General features: G+C 39.6%; 1 long non-coding RNA gene across 1 annotated transcript in view; it reads left to right on the top strand.

Annotated features, from left to right (window-relative positions):
- Nucleotides 1-6203: 6203 nt before the first annotated feature.
- LOC128843511 (uncharacterized) overlaps nt 6204-25075 on the top strand; it is a 58023-nt gene continuing 39151 nt past the window's right edge. Inside the window, exon 1 of the long non-coding RNA XR_008446283.1 lies at nt 6204-6351. This is a non-coding gene — a long non-coding RNA (uncharacterized LOC128843511). The remainder of the gene's footprint in view (nt 6352-25075) is intronic.

The following is a 25075-nucleotide window of genomic DNA, read 5'->3' as shown; positions in this document are numbered from 1 at the left end:
GCGTAGCTGTGTTAGTCTGTATCAGTAGAAACAACGAGGAGTCCTTGTGGCACCTTAGAGACTAACAGATATATTTGGACATAAGCTTTCGTGGGATATAACCCACTTCATCAGATGCATGGAGTGAAAGATACAGTAAACAGGTATAAATATTCAGCCCATGAAAAGATGGGAGTTGCCTTACCACGTGGGGGGGTCAGTGCTAACAAGGCCAATTCAATTAGGGTGGATGTGGCTCATTCCCAACAGTTGACACGAAGGGGTGAATATCAACAGAGGGAAAATTATTTTTTTGTAGTGACCCAGCCACTCCCAGTCTTTATTCAGGCCTAATTTGATGGTGTCAAGTTTGCAAATTAATTCTAGTTCTGCAGTTTCTCACTGAAGTCTGTTTTTTGAAGTTTTTGTTGTTGAAAAATGGCCACTTTTAAGTCTGTTATTGAGTGTCCAGGGAGATTGAAGTGTTTTCCGATTGGTTTCTGAATGTTATAATTCTTGACATCTGATTTGTGTCCATTTATTTTTTTGCATAGAGACTGTCCAGTTTGGCCAATGTATGTGGCAGAGGGGCATTGCTGGCACATGAGGGCATAGCATAGTCCCGTGCAGCTCATGCAGCCAGCCCTGCTAGCAGCTGCTCTGTCCAGCCTTTCAGTTCCCACACCAGCCAGAAGCAACTCTTGCTCCCCTAGTCCCTACAAGCAGACTGAACTCACTCTCATCCTGCAGTTCCTTTTATGGGAGCCTGCTGGGCCCTGATTGGCTGTTCCCTGCACCCCCTCTCATTTGTTGTGTCCCAAACAGTCTTTTTTTGGCAGCTAGAAGGACCTCCCTATTGCTCTTTTCTGGGGCAGGGTGAGGCAGGGCCACGAGGCCTATCGCAGGGGGCCTCCAGATCTAGTCCACCCTGTCAGAAGGGCATTGAGGCAGAATGGGTTACTGTGCCCTCACTGGGTCCCAACAACTGAGAAATGAGTTTAAGGGTCTCAGCTCAATTCCTAGAAGAAAAACATGTACCTACTTCAGCATTACAGAGTAGAGGAAGAGGTTATCATTAGGTTAGATGAGGGTGAAAGTATATTTAAGATCTGTGTGTTGAGGCTAACATAGTCATATGTCAAATGCAAGCACCTGTGAGCATTGCCTTAATTTAATGACTCCCCACAATAAAAAAGATGCCATGCTCTATAAATGTTAGACACATTTTTATCATCTCTCCATGACAAAGAAGTAGTTAAGCCCTCTGTTAAGAGCCAGGTTATAACCATTACTCAAACCATTAGAGCTATTGATGTCAATTGCCTGTAATTAGTGGCAATTAGTAAAAGGGTAAATGCTGCATGGCATGGCGATCTACATTAATTGAGAACTGTTCATAAGAATTTTTTTTAAAAACTAGATTTGTGACAGTGTTATTTCAAAACATGTTGTTTCCTGAACAGCTTGAAATATTTAAAAGAATGTTTCGTATTTGAATATTCTTTTCAGTTCCTGAAGAGGAGGCTTGTGCTCCTCTTCTCACCTCAATCTACTTGCAGAACTCCAGCCTATATTAATAATAGTTAGAAAGGCATTTTGAGGGAGACCAGAACCCAAAGGATCAGATACACCTTGACTGGTGCCAATAAACCCTTCGGCAATCCCTGGGAAACTCATCCTGAAAGCAGTGGAGGTGGAGGAAGGACAGCCTAGTGGTTAAGTCAACAGATTGGGTCTCTGGAGGCCTGGAGGATTCAATTCTATGCCGTGCCACAGATTCCTACCTGACTGTTAGCAAGTAACTTTGTATAGCCTAGGCCCCAGCTCTGTGAATAAAGGACAGACTTACCTATCTCACAGGGGAGCTAGTAATAAAAAAAATCATTAATGACCGTGCAATCTTGAGGGCTGTATAAGTACCCCAATAAAGCTATCCTCTTCCACAATTATCTGTGGTTGGTCACTGTAGAGCTCTCAGTGTTTCTGACAGAATTAGCACATATCCAGACTCGCCCAGCCATGCTACAGGCCCTGCCCAGCTAGCACCATCTTTTAGGCTATGCTGACACCCCTATGGACGCAGGTAGAGGGTGCTTGTTGCCATTTCCTTTACCAGAACCTCCTATTGGTTGACTATGCCACGGCTGGCATCTTGGGCTTTGGTTACACTATCAGAAGCTTACACAAAGTAGGGGTAAATCTAGCTTTAAATATATTAGCATTCATGCTAATGTGGTAGTTGTGATGTCCAGGAGATAAATTGCATTATGAACTGACTGTCCCCATCTGCATTCTGTCTGCCTATCCACCTCCCTTCAAATTCCAAACCTCAGAGCAGCTGCAAACAGAAGCACTGAAGAACCAAGAGTCTGACAAAAATATTTATTTTGCTGGACCCACATGTGAAAGTTCCTCACAAAATTACCCTGGCTGAGACCCAGGAAGGGATGTGTGTCACCCTGTACAGTGACATGTTTAAAATCTGGCATCTCATGACCGTGCAGAGCTCTCTTTTCCTGTAAAATGTGTCATATGCAAAATAGATGATAGTGAGGCACAAAAGTTTTATTGGTTCTTATTTGTGGATGATTCTCATAACACTGAAAGATCTACCACTCATGAATAATTTGGGTGCAGGCTACATATGGAATCATCAAGTATGTGAAGGCCTATGAATTTGGGCTGTGACCACATCTATCTATGAGCTCTCTCATGATTTTGAAAAGGTAAGTACGTTTTTGTACAAGTAAAACAAGGGCTCATAATAAAGTCTTTGTGGACCTCAAACCTACCCCAAAGGTGTAGCTAAGGGAAGCCTGGGCTAACAAAGCAAGCATCCTTGACTCTACAGTAACTCCCTGCTCTTGAAGTTTGAGAGGGGCATGTCTGGAACTGAAGAGTGTAGGAGGGGGCATTTTAAGGTACAGAAGGGGCATGTCCATACTACTCTGCATGCCAGCAATCCTCACCAGCGTAACAACCCATAAGAAGCACACAAGTCAGCATGAGCTACAGTACCCTTTAGCATGCTCAACTCAAGGCAGGAAGTGGTTTGAGTTTCAGTCAGCCCAAGGACTAAAGGAGGGGAAAAGAGGGCATGGCAGAAAGGTGCCTGAGGTCAAGTCTACACTACAGCGCTACATCAGCGCAGCGGGGGATGGTGCTTTTTCAAACCTGTGAATGATGTAAGTTAGATCAACGTAAGCAGTAGAGTAGAGCTGCCCTGAGAGCCAACTTTGTCTTCTTCCTCCCTCATCTGGACTAAGCTCTGCTTCACTGAAGCTGGAGAATTTGCTGAAGAGGTCTAAAGGGAAACAAACACTTATTCTCAGCTTCAAGTGTACTTTATACAGCTAATGTTCCTAGGCATTAATACATATGGGGGAGAGCTTTCCTTTAAAAACAGGTAATTCTATTTCTTGCACATGCAATGTGGAATGTCTGTCAGAAGCTCCTAGGAAAGACATTATTTAGGCTTCTGAAATTTCCAAGAATACTACTGAGAATTCCCCTATCATTCACTTAATTTGCAAATGAAGAAATAGAGCTAAAGTCTAGCAGCATTCCTTAACATTCAGCTATTTGGGGAGAAAATGTAGAACATTACATTTGCAGCAAATGAGGCAAGGATTTTGTTCCATTCCTAAATGCGATCTGTGGTTTCTCACCATTTCACTTTGTTAACAAACCCTGGGTTTAAAGAGCCATGCCATGTATCCTAGGCTGTTATACAAGATTTTTCTTTTGCTCTATTTGTTTTCTCAAAATCCTGCAATGTCAAGCACTGACATTCTCTCACTGACTTCTGAGCTAGGCTGCCAAAACACAAGCAAAGCAGATAAACTGGGAAGATGGAAATCAGAAGGGAACAGATGGGCTCATCTGCACATAGCAACTCTAAAAAAAGACAAAGCTTCACACAAATTTATAGAGCTGCTGGAAACCAGACATTTGGTGATTACATAAAAATGATCCTTTGAAATATTTTCACTAAAATACCAGCTTTATGTGAGAAATAGGAAACTTATGAAATCAGCAGTGGTTCAAGAACAAGTATTACACATGGAACTAAAAGAAGCCAAGGGTTAATTTCTAGAGATATGTAACTATACAAAAGGCCTGAAGGTGTAGAGGTCTGATTTCCCAACCCTTACTCATGTTAGTGAGCACTCTTTGTATACACTCAACAGGACAGTTCAGAGGAGTAACTAGGACATGGCAACTGCCTCAGTTTTCCCCACTGTCAATGGTCTTCCCTGGGCTGACCAAAGGATTTGGCCAATCAATGAAAATCCTTCCCATCCTGAACAAAATAAAACAGTCCAATTCAACAAATAGTCTTCCAGTCCTCCCTTAGTATTAACATGTCTTTAAAGGAATTTATTCACTTTTCTACAAACATTCAAGCAACTAGTTTTTGTTCCCATAAATATTTGAGGAGCTTTTATTCATGCAACTGTGTCTTTCTGTCTGTGAGCAAGTATATTCACCTATGAGCTAGTGCATTTACAGAGGAAGAAGTGCTTGCCTGGCCATGCTATAAATGCAATTACTTGGTGGGAATGAAATCAGAGTAAGTCGAATTGAAAATTCAGCTAATACTTCTGGTTTAAGTGTTTCTTTCTCCAAGCCAGGGGAGAGCCCAGCTATTTATATATTTTTTCAAATACAAAATACTAATCCAGCTATTTTAAAATCTGTGGTTGACACACACAGGTAAGTATAGTGTTCTGTCGGCTCCAACAGAGAAACATTAACATCTCCAAGGCCTGCTTTTCTCCTTATATCTTTAGCCCTAAAATGCTCTCAGCCTCTCCCTGAGATTTTCAATGCCTGAATGACTTCTTCAGGCACTGCTCCTATTAACAGATATTTGATCATCCAATCAGGGAGATGGAAACTATCATGTGACTCTCAGAACTGAATTCCACGTAGCCTGTGTGGAAATCCATAGGTCCAAGTTTTAAAACGTATTAATCATTTGTGAACAAACACACTCAGTTTGCAAATAATTCATAAAGAGAAGGTTCACAAGATTTGGCCCTATCTATTCATAACAAACAGCTGTACTGCTATCTCTGGCAGAGGATTTTGTAAACTTTTGGATTTGAAACGGAGAAGGCTGTAAGGCACAGAGATAGAACAAAATTGCTCATATACTGCACTGATTTCAGCCAAATACATAGGTGCATGGCTAGATTTTCTTTACTAAGGTTGAAGGATTTCCCAACATAGAGAAGAATTAATATTTTGAGAAGAAAGTTTTCTAGGAAATGTGAATAGAAAATGCTGTTGGGCAATCTTTCAGGAGGGTGACAAAAGACCAACCAATGAATCCCCAAAGGTAATATCTGTAACAATGCATTGCCATGCTGTTTGGTGCGTTAGCAAGTGCTGTGACCAAAATGTAATGGAAAGTCCTTGAGATACTGTGGAGGAAAGCATGATAACTCAAGAACACCAAGGACAAAGAAGTGTAGGAAGCAACTCAGATGTGAAAATGCCTTGCACCTAATTTCTTTAGGAATGTTTTTCATTCTGGTGTGGGAAGAACTCTAAAAGCTAAAAAGGCTTAGAACAGAAGAAACTATTTAAAACTGAGAAAAGGATACAGGTGATGTTTTCTGAGTCAATTTCTAGGACTTGTTCTCTGAGGTTGAATTAAGATAATGCGTGTGTTGATAATGGTGTTCAGAATCCAGGTGCCAGCAGACTGGTGAACAGCCCTGAATTACTTCATGCTATAGGGCAACCTTAAAAAACCCTGAGTTTAACATTGGCCAACATAATATGTCTGATTAAGTGACCTTCTAAAGGCAGAATTTCTTGAACTGATGTAAATTCATGAGAGCTTCAGGGACTTGATTCAACCCCTGCAGAATATGAATAATTCGTGTCAGCTTCAGTGTGGGGAGAGAGTGGGGCCCCACGAGTTTATCATATTATCAGGAGTAGGATGGGCTGCCAGATAAGAGGAAATAAAATATGACTTAACAGTCCTAATTCTGTTGATCTATTTCTGGCTCACTTGTAATGCTCATTGTTAGCTGCGTTTCAAACAAACACTTATTTCAGGCTAGAAATAAGGTGCATGGTCTTAACAGAGAGAGTTATTAGCCATTGGAGAAAATCTTACCTAGGGATGTAGTGGATTCTCTATCACGTCATGCTCTAAATCAATATTGGATGTCTTTCTAGAAGGTACAGTCGATCAGCCAGACATTATGGGCTTGCTGCCATTACTGGATGAGGTTCTCTGGTCTGCGTTACACAGGATGTCAGATTAGAGGATCATAATGCTCTCTCTACAGCTCAAAATCTATGAAATGCAGTGCCATTGTGGACTAGCTCAAGGAGGAACATTCATGTATAGTAAGTATCTTCTACTTGTAACCTTTTGGGTCAGCTATTGCTATTGAAAGAAATGATTTGTCTATGCCCATAGGTAAAAGCAAATAACTTGGTAGCTAGATTACTATTTTAGAGTATTTTTCCCCTTGATTTATCTGTTACAAGCTCCTTGCTCTAGTGAATCCTTCTATGTCTCTCTGCTGGTTATTTTTTTTTTCCATTTTGCAATATCACATTTGTCTGATACAGACTTTTCACTGTTCCCTTCACTGGCATGCACCAGCTGCCAAACTGTCAAATACATTCATTGAATCCTTTATAAAAGATTTCAATTCAGTAACACTATGATTTAAACATTTTCAAATTTGCATAATATATGTATAGTAGATAGAGTCTCTATACGTGTATTTACCTGCAGTGAGACAAAGTTATAAACTTGCAAAGCTAGCCTAGCTCGGAGATCACTCAGTCTCAAGTAGAATTGAAGTTATTCTATCACACTAACCCTGTGTTACTGAAGTGGGGGAGAAGAGGAATGAAATTGAAAAGATGAACATATGTGGGATAGTTAGAGCTGAGGTGGGGACCTCAATTACACAAAAGAGTAAAAAAAAATGAATGCAGGTTGATGGGGTCAAAATGTGATTTGAGCACAATTTAGAGAACACAAAAGGATTGTGAGAAAAGTTCTACAGCTAACCCCGTGTTCGGAGATATTATTCCTAAGAAGCAGGAAACATAGGCATTGGTATGGATACTGCAGAGAAAAAGGATCAGGCTTTCTAGTAGGCATTTCAGAGTCAGTGAACTCTGCTAGACTACTTCCAGGATAAGGAATTTTCCTGCTCTCCAAACGACATCACCCTATTTCTATTTCAAGTTTAAAAGAGTTTCATTGAATTAAAAATGTAATCAAGCAGAAGTACATTTGAAATGCACAAATGCCCTAGTAAACACATTTTAGATGCCACAATTACATCTGAAAAGAAAGTGGCAGATGGGCTCTTTCGACCCTATGACTGACAAACTGCAAATTGTTCTAGCATTGCTAGCAGGAAGGCCAAGGAATCACTTGCTCTGGAGAACAAAGTGTTCTGTCACCCCAAAAGGTAAACCCTATTGGAATAGAACAAGCAAGCCTGGAGCACTGGGCCAGGTGCAAGACCTGAGGACTGAACCAGAGTCAGCAATGCCAGTCCATGCTATGAACCAGGCCCTATCATAAAGTAAACACTTGCTTACAAGTTCACTGTCCAGTACATGAACTTGGTAAAGGCTAAAACACAGGCACTCCCAATAAGTACTAAGTATGGGTATTCATGTAAACATATTCCAGAAAGCTAGTATAGGCACACCCCAGAGTTATGACAAACACAAGCCTGGGAGATGATACAGGAAAACACCAACTCCAAGTAAAAACAAGGATAAGAGGACAGAATGATGGATGGAGGTGTTTTGTTTGAACCAGAAGGTACAAGATGTAGGGTGGATAACTAACCACATCAGAAGTGTAATACGGAACTTGTTTGTACCAGTGGATTAAAGAGAAATCCTAGGAGGGGCAACTTTGTGCAGCCTAAGGGGCAGCAGAAAGTCACGCTGCTGACTGAGCGGAGTCCATTGTCACAGGCATACATGTGTTAGTGTCCCTATAGAGTCTATCAGGCAATAGCATGGTGCTTCATCAGCAATGAACCTGGCTGAGTGCCTTTGCCACTGAACTGAGTCTGTGGTCTTTCTGGGTAGTACTTTCGAGGTCTGCTGAGCCAGCTATCTGCAGGGCTGGTATGGCATATGGAGAGAGCATACATGCATGTCAACTGACAACACCTGTCAGATCAAGGATGTGCAAATGAGCAGTGCAGTGTGGGCAAGTTTACATTTCCATTCCCCACATTTTATGGTGTGTGGGTATAAACAGAGGAATTGATTCTCAGGATGTCAGCCTTGAGACTTGCATAAGAAGTACATTCTTCTGTTAATATCGTTTAAAAACTGCAAAGTTATACAATGAACTGCAGTATTGGTAAACTGTGGTATCAGTATTTGGCTTATAACTGCAGTGCCTGTCCCTCCCACAGTCCACCCAATATAGTTCCTACACCATTTAACGACATCCTTCTTTAAGTGCTGTGTATCCTTGGTTGCCTGCAGCTTGAACTGTTGTGGCAGTGTATTGTCTTTCACCCCGTTTTTTTGTGAAGAGAGAAGATAATGTTATCTTTCCCAGCCCATTGTACAATAGGGAAATGGTATAACATGCCAGGTCAGAAGAAAAAGCTGAAAAACAGATGTTTTCCTTGTCTCTCTCGGATGAAGGAAAGTGATAAGGGTTTACCTGATTAAACTAACTGATAAAGCATACCATAGATTTGCTCCCTCCTTCTATTGCTAAAGAAATGAATAGAGGACCACGAAACTGGAAAACAAGAACTTCTGATTACAGACCAAACTCTTATTCAAACAAGTAGTCCCACAGAAGTACATGGGAGTGTTTGCATGAGTCAGGTGAGCAGGATATAGTTCTATCTTTCCAGTTAACTTAGAAATAGCATAAGGAAAAAAATAGGTAGGAGCCTGATTCTGATCCCATTGAGAGTTTTGGCATTGCCTTGAGTGAGAGCAGAATCGGCACCCGTGATGATTTGCTGTATAAGTTTGGGGTTGTGCCGAAGTTAGCCATGCTTTCCCTTCGTAGTGCATTTCTGTAAAATGTATATAAACATTTACAATACGATGTTCTAAATAAAGAAAGGAACATCAAATGTCGCATACCACACAAATGTGAAAAAGTTCACAATGCATGTGGGCTGGAGTTATCAAACCAATACAAGCTCACGGAAAGAAAAGGGTATTCTATTGTACCAATCCTACTAAATACTATTTTCTAAAATTTCCCATTGTGGACTTATTTGTCAGATCACATTTTTCATCATTCAGTTTAAAATTAGCAGAAGAATATGCCTGCTTCTGGGATGCCAAAAAGAAAACTGCTACCACTTTTCTTGGCATTACTCATAACTGTTCTATCTAGATTCAGTTTTTTATCCTGCAGTACATCCTTAGATAGACTACTTTATGTGCCTCTAATGCTGGACTGCTGATTTTTCTTTGATTTACTATCATTTCGCTACTCTGTATCTGACCTTCACAAGCACTATAGATGCATTTTTCTTGTTTGCCTGAATTGCCCAATGTCCATTTCCTGTTTGACAATTGGCATCTGACCTAAAATATGTCTAGCGGTTTTGCTAATTTTTGTTCCAGGTAAGTACCATATCAGATGTATCTACCTTACTGTAAAGAACCCAGCAGCACAGAGTCTCAGAGCCCAGGTCAGTGACTAGGTCTTACAGGGTTTAGGCTGCAGGGCTAAAAATTGCAGTATAGATGGTCAGGCTGGAACCTGAGCTTTGAGACCCCACAATAGTGGACAGTCTCAGAACCTGGGCTCCAGCCTGACTATCTACATTGCAACTTTATAGTCCTGTAGCATGAGCTTCACAAAACCAAGTGAGCTGACCTGGGCCAGCTGTGGTCATGCCAGGGGTCTTTTATTGCAGCATAGACAGAGCTTCTCTCATTAGCTCAGACCACAATGGGTAAAACAGAACAATGGAACATAGCATGATATGAAATTCTAAATTGTCCTGGATAGTTCAAGAGTCATTTTTAGTTTGATATGACAGGGCAGAATCTTTGCTGTGGTAGAGAACCACTGTGGGAAACAAAGGAGAGAGATGGTTAAATTTTACTAGTCCTGTTTGGCGCTCTCTCTCAGCCCAAGTCTGGCAGTGAATCTGTCCTCATATGTTAAGAGTGTTTTCTTATGGCAGCTATTTTATTAAAATCAATATAATGACACAAGCTGAAGTAACTGAAGTCAGATATCTAGAATTCCCTTTATCATTAAATCAAAAGCAAATTTTATATTCCTCCCTATAATTCAAAGATTATTCTGTAGTCTAATCTAATGCAACAGTCCCTTGACTCTAATGGAAACAGAATTAGACCAATGTGGAGCGCTTTTGAAATCTCACCACATATTCCCATGAATAAAACTGGTAACTGGATGGTTATACTAGTGTATATCTTAGAATCCAGGATTAGCAGCTGAGGTGTGGAAATTCTATTCAATAAGTATCTCCATTTATCACAACAGCTTTGACATAATATGACACACTGTTCTCAGATTCAGCAATAATAGGCTCAATGGTGTAAATATATATGAAGTGCAATGATGTGCATCCTCAGTTTCATAATTCCTTTCCTTTGACAGTTTTGGCATCATCGTTGATAAGATTATGTTTAGTCACTTAATGAGAATATGTAAATGTGTTTCACTGGTTCTTACTGCATTCTCTGACTTTCATTTAAAATCAAACTTCTTCAATGACAGCATTCTGTTAAAGTGTTGTCAGATAGTATCACAAGCTCGGAAATTAATGTTACTGAGTATGTATAGCAGATAATTTTGAGAATCTCCTCTTAAAACGTTGATTGCTTATTTTTCCTATGAGATATAAAAATTGATCTAATTGCTTACACAAATTCTCTCTAGTTTCAAATGCCTTTATAACCACTCGGTTCTTTTTGATACCTTTGCATCCTAATAAATAGTTAGAAACAAATGCTAAGCAAAACATGCCTTTTAGCCTATAATTTTTAAGCCTATGCTTCAAGCCTAGAGCAAATGAAAATGGCTGAGATACATCACTGGAATATAGAGTTTATAATAGAAATGGCAAGTCAACCTTAACTATGGCATCAGCATTATAAATGTCATTCACTGATTATTCAAATTCCAAATTAACTTACAAGTCTATCTTCAAGGTGACCTGATTTTACAAAGGTTGTCTTCAAGATTTAGTCGCACTCAAATTTGTTTGCCATGAACCATATGTTAATGTCACAGATATTTTTAGTCCACATGAATGCCAAAGAGAATCTGACTTTGTAATGAACCACACAATTGTCTGTGACTCTTCAGCCAGACTTCATTTAGACTACTGTCCTCAGTTGTTTTACTATAGAGGTTACATTAAATGATTAAAGCTCAGCAGAAAACGTATATGATACTAAGTGGGAGCCTTTATTTAAATATTACATATAAAATACTAGAAGACATTGAGAATTCTGACTGAATAAACTATTGTTGATCTGTGAAAAATCTCTAATGTTTAGTAAAGGATGAACACACGGACCTTCTAAAAATGAGCAAAGTTCAAAACCAGTTCATCCCTTTGACTATCTCAAAACTATGTTGGCCTTTTCAATATAGAAGATACAACTTGTTGAGAGCAGATAATGACAAAAACATTGTTTTTTATATTTTCTGGAATAAAAAAAAATTGGTCAAAATGGCTAGAAAAAAATCTTCACTGAATTATGTCCCAAAGATATTTCACCCAAGCTGAATCTCATTGTTAGTTTCTTGTCCATATGTCTAAGACCCTTCAAATAATTTTCCTGACTTCCTACCAATCCCTGTGATACCTTAGACACTGCCAAAAATCTCACTCTATTGTCATTGATTTTTCTTTGCTTACAGTACTTCACCCAGTTTTCAATGTGAGAACACTATTCCTATCAAAGACAACTTGAATTTTTTCATGGGTAAGATTTATGAGATTTCTATTAAAAATTAAATATAGTCCATCTGCCACTTTTCTTCTGCCAATCTGTAATTATTTGAAAAAGAAAAATCACACGGTGTGAAACATAAGATGAGAATTAGTCTGATATGCCATGAGGATCTTGAGTTGTTTCCTGGATGTGGCCTGTATGCCTTTCTGGATAAGCACTGTGCTGAGTTTGAAGCAAAGTTAAGATGGGAAGAGTGCTGATTGACAGCTGTCTCTTTGTGGACCCATTTAGTGATAAAGTGGCTGAGGATTCAAACTCTGAGTTGAGAGCACAGAAATCAATAGCCCCAAGGGTTGAAAAGGGAGTTGTTCTGCAACTCAAACCAGTAAAGATGGGTCAGATCAGAAGAGGCTCGTCTTCATTCACCCCTCTGGTTTGTTTCAAATTATATTGAAAATATAGAAACTGTGGAGTTAAGTAAGGCTGTGTACACAAAATATACTTGTGTGAACATCAGGTACTTCGCCAGAAATTAAGAAGATAAAATAATCCAGGTGATATTCCTTTAAGATAAATAGTTTTAAAAATTGAAAAAGGGGTTGGCAAAAAAAAAAAAAATTAAATAACCTGACAGTATCTGAAATTTTGACCACTGATTAATGCCAGAATTAAACCTCCCGCAAGGCTGAAAAAGTAACTGGGATAAGCCTTCCTGATATGAATACCCAAAAGAAAACAATTATTGTCATTTCTCACAGAATATAGATCCACTCCGTTGTTTTTTTTTTATGGTAGCATTGGGCTTGATGCAACTCCCAAGAGATCCTCCCACTGATTTCCATGGAAGTTGGACTGGGTCTACTAGATGCCCAATTCTGATGAAAAGCAATTAGTTTGCAGACTCTTACCTAAACATCTTTGCTATACTTTAATACAGAGTAAGTCAATTTTTCACAGCAGTTTTCACACTGATTAAGGTAAGGATGGGGAAGATGTAGTCAAACTGGGAAAGTCATTTACATCTCTATCATTTATATAGACCAAGTCATTTTTTGCAGCAAATGGAAAGTGTAAAACCGTTAATTGCTTCAGATTAAGAGAAATGAGGTTCTTGACAGTGTTCATTAAAAGAGAAAAGGAATTGCATATATAAAGTGAAATGAAGAAAGGCAAAAAGTGAAATTGCTTCAAACCAAAATACTAGCAGGGATATTCTTACCTTAAGAAATCCCCATTAACACTAATTGGAGTTACACACTTAAATCCCAGTACATCATCATGAGACTATTCCCTTTAGTCTGCATTCTTTAAATTATTAACGTTGAAAAAAGTCTGAAAAATACACAAAGAAGACTGTGACACAAACATGCTTCTGTACCTAATCCACCAAGCCATAGCATCCCTGGACAAGTTACATATGGAGGAATTTAGCTAAGCAAACATTTCACTATGCAGTTCAATAGCTGCTCACACATGGGCATCACATCCATGCTTAAGATCACCCTTTTGCAGGAGTCTGAAAAAGTGACTCTTAAAAATGACACCATGTTTCTCAATAGATCTCCTCCTTACAGGATGGCCATGATTTTTCCTCTAACACTGCACATCAAACACAGTCAAGCAATAAAGAGATGAATTTCATTCCTTCTTGTGCATCATTAATGGAATCCTATTCCCCAGCTTCCAGTCAATGAAGTTAAGCCAATTTATCCAATATAAGAATGATCTGCAAACCAATTGATTTTTCACATTTTGTATGCGTAGTTTGATATTACCTCGGACAAACATATTACAAACAACTGGAATATGGCTGAATTTCAATTATTAGCTATTCACTATTTGCATAGAACTGGTCTCCTAAATCACATTGATTTTTTTCAGCTTCTTGTTTGGAAGACAAACATTAAAACAGGTACGCCCTGCAAATGCCTCATGATCACATCTGAATACAGGGATTCACACAAGAATAGTCTTTCCCCAGTCTTCACACACACACACACACACACACACACACACACACACACACACACACACACACACACACACACACACACACACACACATTGCATAAAAGAAAAGAGGAGAAAGAAATGGCCAGGACTGTCTCAAAATGAAATTGAGAATTTCTGAATAATTTCCCCCTACTATCCAACCAGCTCTAATCTCTAGATCTTCCCTTAATGTGCAGTGTCTTCTAGTTGTAAATTGGAATGCCAAAATATTTTTCAAGACTTACCACATTTCTTCTTGTTTTCAAGAAATTGTCCACATTAATTTGCTACAGAAATAATAGTGCTTCACATTCATAGTGACAGTATTTCTCCCTATTCACTAGTTCCATGGACAATGGGCTGATCCTTCTCACTTCTTCCAGTTTTTACACAAGTGAAACTCTGCTGACATCAATTAGTTGATGCTAATATAAGTGAAAGAAGAATCAGACTCCATATTGGCAATCTAAACTATGGCTGGCTAAATCCCCTTCTTAACACATCTTTTAGCATTATCTACATGTTGCTGACCTCTCCTGAGTATTCTTAAGTGGCTAACATAAGACAAACTGTACATTGTAAGATATGCCCTTTGACACCAATGAGGTTTTCCTCAGGTTCTTTTAAGATTTCACTTTTAAAATGTTATTTATGGTCTGAATAAAACTGATTATCCTAGTACAATTTCATTTTCTTTAGTTAAGTAGACTACTGAAGAGCCCAGCAGTGACTCCAAAAGACTTCAAGCTATATTTTTATGTTCCTAAATGTTTTCTAACAGTTATCCCCACTTGAAGCAAGTTTATACTGTACCTGAGCTATCAGTCAGAAAAATCACAGACCAAACGCTAAGGATTCCTTTTATACAAGAAATAATTGTTATGATTAGAATGAACCTCTATGTATATGGCTGTGACTATGTGTATGTAGTAGGGCTGTCAATTAATCTCAGTTAACTCACCCGATTAACTCAAAAAATTAATTGTGATTTAAAAAGTAATTGTGATTAATCACAGTTTTAATTGCACTGTTAAGCAATAGAATACCAATTGAAATTTATTAATTTTTTTGGATGTTTTTCTACATTTTCACATATATTGTATTCTGTGTTGTAATTGAAATCAAAGTGTATATTTTTAATTATAAATATTTGCACTGTAAAAACTATAACCAAAATAAATAGTATTTTTCAATTCACCTCATACAAATACTGTGGTGGAATCTCTTTGTTGTGAAAGTGCAACTTACAAATGTAGATTTTTTTTTGTTTGTTACATAACTGCACTCAAAAACAAATTTAAAACTTCAGAGCCCACAAGTCCACTCATTCTTACTTCTTGTTCATCCAATCGGTAAGACACACAAGTTTGTTTACATTTACAGGAGAGAATGCTGCCCTTTTATTTACAATGTCACCAGAAAGTGAGAATAGGCATTTGCCTGGCACTTCTGTAGCCAGCATTGCAAGATATTTGCGTGCCAGATATGCTAAACATTCGTATGCCCCTTAATGCTTCAGCCACCTTTATAGAGGACATGCATCCATGCTGATGATGCTCATTAAAAAAATAATACGTTAATTCAATTTTAGACTGAACTCCTTGGGGAAGATTGTATGTCCCCTGCTCTGTTTTACCCGCATTCTGCCATATATTTCATACTATAGTAGTTTTGGATGATGACCCAGCACATGTTGTTCATTTTAAGAACACTTTCACTGCAGATTTCACAAAACGCAAAGAATCTTTAGTGCATCTGGCATGTTAATACCTTGCGACGCCAATTGCATCAGTGTCTGTTCTCACTTTCAGGTGACATTGTAAACAAGAAGCGGGCAGCATTATCGCCTGCAAATGTAAACAAATGTGTTTGTCTGAGCGATTGGCTGAACAAGTAGTAGGACTGAGTGGACTTGCAAGCTCTAAACTTTTACATTGTTTTATTTTTGAGTGCAGTTTGTTTTGCATATAATTCTACATTTGTAAGTTCAACTTTCATGATTAAAAGATTGCACTATAATACTTGTATTAGGTGAACTGAAAAATACTATTTCTTTTGGTTTTTTTACAGTGCAAATACTTGTAATCAAAAACAAATATAAAGTGAGCATTGTACACTTTGTATTCTATATTGTAATTGAAATCAGTATATTTGAAAATGTACAAAACAACCAAAATATTTAAATAAATGGTATTCTATTATTGTTTAACTGTGCAATTAATCGTGATTAATTTTTTTAATCGCTTGACAGACCTAATATACACACATCTATACCAGAAAGCTATCCATTATTAGTTGTCAATTCTAAATCACATTAGAAACCAGTTGCTAAGCTTTCAATTATATCTTTCCAATATCTTTGTAATCTCTGCAATTTGCTGGTAACAGCTGCATTCAATCACATTGATACCTGTGTCAGATCTTGCCACTGTAGCTCAGAGAGATGTATTACCAGTATATGCAACTGAAAATACTAATGCTGAGAATATTTGTAAAATCAGGAAGTTCATAGAACAGAATTGAGACCTTTCTCTACAATATTATTGTATATAATCAGCTTTACCCCTTGTTGAGATTTAGAAGGTAGCAGAGGAGCAATCTGGGGTGTGCATACAGGAGACAACATGAGGAGAAACAGGTTTCTGTGGGTGGATGTGGTGACTGAGGACGGCAAGAAAACTGGGATTGGAAGCTGGGATGACTGAGAAACTGGGAGGTTAAACCAATTTGATGAGGAAGCTGAGGTTGGCACATTTGGACTGGCTGGGTAAGGAGACTGGGAACCATTGGGGTAGGAGGGAAGGGAGACAGATCTGATGAGAAGCCAGAGTATAGGGGAAGAACTGGGCCTGACTGGGCAAAGAGGCTTGGATAAGAAGCTGGAGGAGGGAGGCATGAGACAACACCACCACTAAAGATTAGACAGAGAACACAGGGTAGGAGAATCATGACAGACTATTTTTTCCCCACAGGTCCTCTTCATTGAGTGCATACTTAATGAACAGTTATTTTTTTTCTCCTTGTTGTTCAGCATGTTGCCTCATGCCTTATTTGCTGCACATTATTCAAACCCTGCTCTGAAGACAGATCACAAACATTAATTAGTTTATCTTCCCAACGCTTGTGAGGTGAGGGCTGTTATGCCTATTTTACAGATTGGGAGCTGAGGCACAGAGATTAAGATCAGAAATAGACACTAATTATGGGTGCCTGATTTGCGCTGCAACAACCTGATTTTTCAGAGTATACAGAATTATAAATTACTTTCTATGCTCAAAGCACAGCTCCTCTCGACTCCAGCTGTGAGTGCTCAGCACTTCTGCAAATCAGATCCCAGGGTCTCAAGTGGGCCACACAGATAGTGACCCACTGAAGAGTTTGGTTTAAGTAACTGACCAAATGCACCTCTGTATTTGCACTGTATGCACCATCATAATAATCTTTTAACACAATATGCCTTGAGAGTTATCTTTTGAAAACTAATAACTTGCTGGTCAATATCATGGTGAAATGTATGTAGCAACATTATACGCAAAGTTATGAATTTATCTTGAATGATGATGGTGGCACAAGTTTAAACCCACAATAGCCCTGATTAGGCCAAGGTGGTTAAGCAGGCCTATTGTAAACAATGGAATGTGTGTTTACCTCAATTTACATATAGTAGTAAACAAAGGTCCTTGAGACAGCAAGAGGGAGTCAAGCCAAATCTGCTTTTCACCATGCACAGGAGAGAAGAAAGAGTGTGGGGTCACCTTCCCTCCAGACTCTACATCACCTTCTTTATAGTTTAAATGAACTTTACTTTGAGAGGTAATCCTCAGAAGAATTCACTTCAAAGTGGGGGCTGGAGTATAAAAGTGAGGGGCAAAACACACCCCAGGTATTTTCTCTCTCACCTAGCACAAGGGAACCAGCTCTTTAGACATTAAGGGCAAGTCCTGACTTGAGAATTTGGTTAGTCCTGTTGCTGGGAACATGTGGTAAAATTTTTACCTTGAACTGAGTCTACTTTGTTAAAATGCTTTTCAGTAACTAAAACTTATCTTTGTCTCTTATAACTATATTGGACTTTAATGCCTTATACCTGTACTCACTTAAAATCTCTGTAGTTAAATAAAGTCACTTTATTCTTTAATCAAAACTAATCCAGTGCTGTGTTTAAACAGAGCTGTTTGGTAACTCCTGTTAAAGTAGCAAACTATTGACTATTGACCCAGGGGCAACAGACCTCTGATAACTGACCTGTCCAGGGTAGGGCCGGGCAGTGCAGAACACATGCTTTTGGGGAAAATCTGGGACTGGGAATGTGTTGGGTCACCCTGCAAGTAGTAACCAAGGCTGGTAGAAGCCAGAGAGTGGCTGGAGTGTTGCGTACAAGCTGCTGGAGTCAGAGGGGCTGGACCAGGACTGCAGCTATACATAGGCACTCCGTGTAAGCTGCATGATGGTAGGCGGCTTTGAGAGGCCCAGGTTGGGAGCTATATCAGCAAGGCATTGTGAGGCACCTAAGGGGCAGGTGCTGACAACCCCTCACTTGTCTGGACTGCACCCCAAATTGTGCTAGAGATGTGCCCAGCATCACCTAGGGACTCTATGGGAGAGGGAGAGAGGATCAAATTCTCTAGGGTAACATTAAACTCCATTAATCATGAGATTATTCTTTCTCTTCCTGAAATTCCTTCCCTCATTCACTACATACCTTCTAGCTTCTGAAACAATGAGGCAGGCATCCTGTTTAAAAAAAAAAAAAACTATTATGTTATCATGTAATTAGAGTATCAGAGGGGTAGCCGTGTTAGTCTGAATCTGTAAAAAGCAACAGAGGGTCCTGTGGCACCTTTAAGACTAACAGAAGTATTGGGAGCATAAGCTTTCATGAGGTTCTTACCCACGAAAGCTTATGCTCCCAATACTTCTGTTAGTCTTAAAGGTGCCACAGGGCCCTCTGTTGCTTCATGTAATTAGAGACTATCATAATGCAGATTGGACTGTCAACCTAAATTCTGGCATTTCCTAACTTTTGAGAGTTTAATTTTGCAACCTTAATGTTCTTTTAACCCAGTGTTTAATGTAATATTAAAATGGCCACTATATTTCCCAGAACTGAAGGATATTTTGTGTTTAAATTCACAGGTAATATAATGCATGCATAAAGATCAATATATTCTTAATCTATATAATGGGGGAGGGATAGCTCAGTGGTTTGAGCATTGGCCTGCTAAACCCAGGGTTGTAAGTTCAATCCTTGAGGGGGGCCACTTAGGGATCTGGGGCAAAAATCAGTACTTGGTCCTGCTAGTGAAGGCAGGGGGCTGGACTCAATGACCTTTCAAGGTCCCTTCCAGTTCTATGAGATAGGTATATCTCCATATATGATTATTCTATTAAGTATTACAGTATTCATCTTGAACATGTGTGCATTTGTGTCTCTCTCTCTGTGTTCATTGTTACCCTCATGGAAAAGATTTAATAAGGATGAAACCAATAGAAATTCAGGGTTCTCTGGATTACTTTCTAACCTTTAGAGTTTAATAAAGATCCTTTCTGTTGGGCTGGGTTTGTTTTGGGGGGGTGGCAGGGTGCTGCAGCAAACACACCTAATCAGACCCTGACACGCCAGCCCCAATCAAGCGGGTTAAAAAGCCTTAAGTCTGCCTGGCGATTGGCAGCACCTGCCAGCCTGATAGGCAAGAGCTACAAAGGCTGGGAAGGAGCCAGAAGGAGGGAGGCAGCCAGCCAGAGAGAGAGATGTCAGACAGGGAAGGAGGTGGAAGCCCTCTAGCTAGTTACTGACCCAGCCTGCAGTAGGCGAGAAGCCTGTAAAGATTGTATATAGTTGGACATTGGTGGTGGGAAAACACTTAAAGAATAAAGGACACGGGTGTTGCACAGAGCTGAAGTCTCCCTGGACTTATTTGGGAGGGCAACCGGGCCCAGAAGAAGAGGGGTTGGCCGTGCACCCCGTGATGGGGGAGACCACCCTATACAATTCTATAGCTGGTGTGTAATTGCCTATTAAATTCTACAGCAGGGTTGAAAAAATAGAAAATGCTAATGTTTCTTAGTTTAAATTGCCTAGGCTTTCCCATAAGTGCAGCCATGCAGAGGAAATCAACAGGCCTTGTTTAATATGGGTACAGATAACAGTAGAAGAGACAAAAGCAGATTTGTGCCCAGATCTCAAAGCTGGTTATGCCCTAGTTGATAAGAGCCATTGCTTGATGTCCATGGTGAAAGCTAGGTTGATGGAGGCTGATATGAGACACTGACACTAGCAAGATGGGCATAGAATTTTGTGAAAATGTTGCAGTCTAAAGTGAAAACGGCAATTGTTGTGCCGGGCATAAAGGGGGAAAGAAAAAGGTGTTAAATATGCTGATTGTGACACAGCAAGAAAGAGTACCTGCTTAGAATTGCAAAGCTTTTCATAAACATCTTTGGTTTTTTTAAATACATACTAAAACAAAAAACAAACTCATTAACCCAATGGACAAGGAAACCCTGCTAAATTGGCAGAAGGACCTTAATGGAATGGACTGAATGAGAAAGAATAGGGACTAATGTCCTGATCCTGAAAATACTAATGCACCTTTTTCATCTTTACATTTCCTGATGTTTAATCCTGTGTAACACATCAAGATAGCAAAAGAATACACATTGCCACAAGCAAGATCCTACTTTCAGCACTGTCAAAATAGACACAGGAGCACACAATCACAACCCCACAGCCACCTTCTGCTTAGGAGCACATAGAAAATCAGCCTCACCATATTCAGAATACAAAGGAGCATGCAATGTGCCATTTCCAATCTGAGCACTCTCAGGCTGATTTACTGTATTGTTTTACACAGATTTTGCCTAGAAGAAAACAACAACTAGCCCCAAAATAGCAACAGTATGATTTAGGGACAAGTTTAATGTGGTCTCTTATGTGCAATTTTTAATATAAGAGCGGGCAGTAACACAGCCCCAAGGTAGACAAAATACTTAACACTGAAAATACTAGTACTAGACAATCTTCAGAAGATTTGGAATCTATCAGTGGAAATTTTAATTCAAATCTTTGGAGGTATAAATCCCCACATCATTCCCTGTATTCTAGCAGGCTCTGAAACAGCTCCTCTGCAGGCACTGTCTAATCACAAGTACTTTGTGTGGTCTTCTACTGGGGGATGCCCCAGAACCATACCCTATTGCATCTTCTACCTCTCCTGTATGTGACTGTATTGCTTCTGAAATCTTAATGTAGCTAAAAACCTTCATGAGAATCCATGATAGTCAATGTTCATATGTCAAAGTTTTCAACCCCTTAAAATAATTGGTTTTACTTGGCCCTGCCTCAATGCAGGGGGCTGGACTTTATGGCTTCAAGGTCCCTTCCGATGTTTCTATGATTGCTAAAGGGATACTAAATAGTTCTCACCTAATGTATGCATAATTGTGCTGAAAGGTTATTGAGCTTGATGAGTAAGTGGCAGGGTGCTTTCTAGAGTGTTTAGTAGCAAAGAGTCCCCAAAAGAGAAGAATCCAGTGGAAAAGCTACAGGTTTATAGTATCTGTGGATACTAAAATCCAGAAGTGCTGGAACAATTTTTATAGTCGGGGTGCTGACAGTCATTGAACCAAACTGTAAACCTCTGTATATAATTGAAACCACTTCAAGCCACAGCAGCACTCCCGCACCCTTAGTTCCAGCACCTATGCAAAAACCCATGTTAAATCTTCTGAAGATTGCTTGGCAGGTTACAATCTACTCCCTGACAAACTTCTTTCATAATAGCTTGCTCAGGAATAAATGCTCTGTAGCAAGGAATGAATGAATGAATGAATGAATGAAACAGATTTACATTTTTGGTGGAGGGGGTTTTATAACAGGTTCCATGTATAATGATGGGGTCTTCCTTCCGAATGAATCCAAGATATTCAAAAGAAGCTTTCATGAGAAAGCACTTCAATATTTTTATTGATTTTCAAAATATATTGTGGTGGTTTTTGGAACCTAGCATTACCTTACCAGCTGGCCAGAGAAGGGGTGACAACACCCTTCTGTTTAAATGGGTAATCACGGTGACATTATCTCCAGGTTACTAACTTTTATATCCAAGGCCATAAAGCATACTTTCAATGAAGTTACATTTTTCCTCAAATATTACCATATATAACCTTGCAATGATTATGAATCTTGACAAGTTACAAGTTTTTGTAGATAGATATCCTGTACGAGATGAGTTTGGGGTAGTGAGTTTGTCAGGTCTGAGGTGAGTTGTTTGCCAAGGGGCCATTGTCAATTATAAATAAGAGCATTGCATTTAAAGTAAAACAAAACAAAACAAAAACAAACAACACATACACAATCCCCCCCTCACCTGCCCACTAATTGGTAGTTAATTAGTGGGCTGTCTATGTATCCAGTACTTCACCTAAATTCTTGCACAGAATAGGAAAGTCTACTCAATCAAGAACATCCTTTCAAAAAAAAACACACAACAAACCACATGCGGTGCTGGATAAAATTCTAAATTAGCACATTTGACTAGTATCCAATGTGCTTGTTGAAAACTTTATCCAGCCCCACATTTCTCTTGCAGCAAAATATCATAGAGGAGAGTTCATTGTGACAATATGTGGGAGGTTTTCTTCTTCTGACTGTTTGCAGGTACATTTGTGAGAGGCAATTTACTATCCCCACTTCAACTTCATGACCAATTTTTCTGGCACAGTACAAGGTACTGAAGCAATTCAGTGTCCTGGAAGACAGTCATCTTATAGTAACCACAAAAATGAATGGTTGGTCTAGTTTTCAGAATACTCTTTAAAGCTGAACCAACTTGCTTTCTCTAATGTACACAGCTCTTGTTATTCTGTCCTTAGCATACATGGCATAGAGTGTAGTTTTAAAAACAATTTTTAAAAAGCTGTCGTGGTGCAGCTGCACCACTGTAGCACTTTAGTGAAGACACTACTATGCCCATGGACAGCTTCTCCCACCAGAGTAGTTAATCCACCTTTCTGAGAGGCAGTAGCTATGTCTATGGGAGCAGCTCTTCTGTTGGGATGACCGGATGTCCCGATTTTATAGGGACAGTCCGGATATTAGGGGCTTTGTCTTATATAAGCACCAATTACCCCCTACTCCATCCTGATTTTTCACACTTACTATCTGGTCACCCTATCTCCCGTTGACATAATGCTGTCTAACACAAGGGGTTAGGTCGATATAACGAAGTTGCTTAGGTGTGTGGGTTTTTCATACCCCGGAGTGACAGTTATACTGACATAAGTTTGTAGTGTAGACCTGGCCTTGGAAACAGCACTTTATCTGCAGTGCAACATTTATTGTAAGATGCGTAGTGTTTGGAGAGCTGATTATCGAGGTGATGATTCACACACACAAATTTAACCTTCTGCCAATTTAACTGGAGGAAACAGAGCCAATTTCTGCCAAACGATCCTGGGCCAATCCTGGACTCCTGCAATGGATTCTAAGGAAATTTTGCTTTTTGAGTTTTACAGGCCATTGACATCTGTTTTCCACTGCAGTCCTTGTGAACTGTGAACACTTTTTTAAACAAAATTTCTTAGTCCTGAAAAGTCATAAAATCTTTCTTTGTATAAAGATAAGTCATGACTCTTCAGCCATAGCCCTGCACTAGGATCCATCAGTGTGGAGTTGCACTGCTTCAACCAGAGCACTAGGACACACACAATGGACTAGATCCAGAAAAGCATTTAAGCACTTAATTCCTACTTTCAGTGGCAAAGTCCAAAATTTAGATGCTCAAAACCTCTGCTTAGCTGCCATCTAACCCTGTAGTGCCTAAATTACTGCCAGTGGGAATGTGTAAAGCTGCCTAAGTCCTGATCCCTGGCCCTTAGCTCATGCTTAAGTCTCAGCAGGATCCTCAAACTAGGTATTTCAGGGCCTGCAGGGCCCAATCTGGTAGGCATTCGGTGGCTAGAGCACTCAGTCAGGGTACGAAAGACCTGGTGTATCACCATCAGTGGAACTGGAGTCAGAAGTCCCACAAATGAAACACCTATGTTAACTCTTCCGCTCTCCCCCCCCCACACACACACTCTGCCTACTATGGAGCAAGGACTTGAAGAACCAAGGTCTTCCACATTCCAAGTGAGTACCCAAACCACCAGGCTAGAGAGATACTCTCACTTTCTTTCTAGCCCAAGGATTATTTAAATACTCTATACCAGGGGTCGGCAACGTTTGGCACGCGGCTCGCCAGGGTAAGCGATGTGCTAGCCAGTGGGGGCCGCAATCGGCCGAACCTGCCGCGTTAGCAGGTAAATAAAACTGGCCCGGCCCGCCAGGGTGCTTACCCTGGCGAGCCGCGTGCCGAACGTTGCCAACCCCTGCATACAAAGTGAGAGAACTAACAGGAGAGATTCACCTTTGCCTATCAACAGGCAAGCCTTTCCATTTTCCTTTCTAGTCATGGTCAGTTCCTTCCTGCTCCTTTTGAATGGCAAGATGCTGCCTTTCCATATCGAGCATGTAAGTTCATTAGGTATTTTGTTTGCAGCATATTATTTTGCACAGCTCCAATTATTAATTTAGTGTTCAGAGTTTAGAATTCAAGCCTTTTGACAAATTATTAATGACAGAGCAAGAGATGGAATTTTAAAACAACAAAACGAAAAGCCAGTTCTTTGCCTCCGGCATATTATACTTTGCTCTTCAGCAGTTTGCTTATTTGGAGTTTACTAATCAAAACCACATAACAAGTATGGTTTGTGCAGAAGAAGCTTTACCTTACTGAATTCAACATTTTAATGTGTGTGTGTGTGTGTGTGTAATGGGTTCTTACCACTCCCAGCATCACTGCCATAGGTTCCCCTGACATCTGTGTTATGATGGTGAATTGGATTTAGCCCTCAGATGAACCTCAGTAAGAGGTTTTTTGGGCTCACCAACACTATCCAAATAAACCAAAGAAAATATAGTCCTTATAGGATTATACTTCCTGGGCTAACGGTTTCTTCTATCCTGTTGGGCTTTCATTTTCTGTTAGGCACAGCTGGCTAAAGAGGAAGAACAAAAATAAATTGTGAACATTTTCTGACATTTGAAATAAGTCCTGCAAAACAGAAACGGACATTGAAAAAAAAATCTGAAAAATTGTTAAGAAAATATTTTTCAAATATTTCTA

Source organism: Malaclemys terrapin, chromosome 9, assembly GCF_027887155.1.
Source record: "Malaclemys terrapin pileata isolate rMalTer1 chromosome 9, rMalTer1.hap1, whole genome shotgun sequence".
In the NCBI taxonomy this organism is placed as follows: Eukaryota; Metazoa; Chordata; order Testudines; family Emydidae; genus Malaclemys; species Malaclemys terrapin.
Note: the sequence above shows the minus strand (reverse complement) of the source record. Positions and strands in the feature narration are given on the sequence as shown.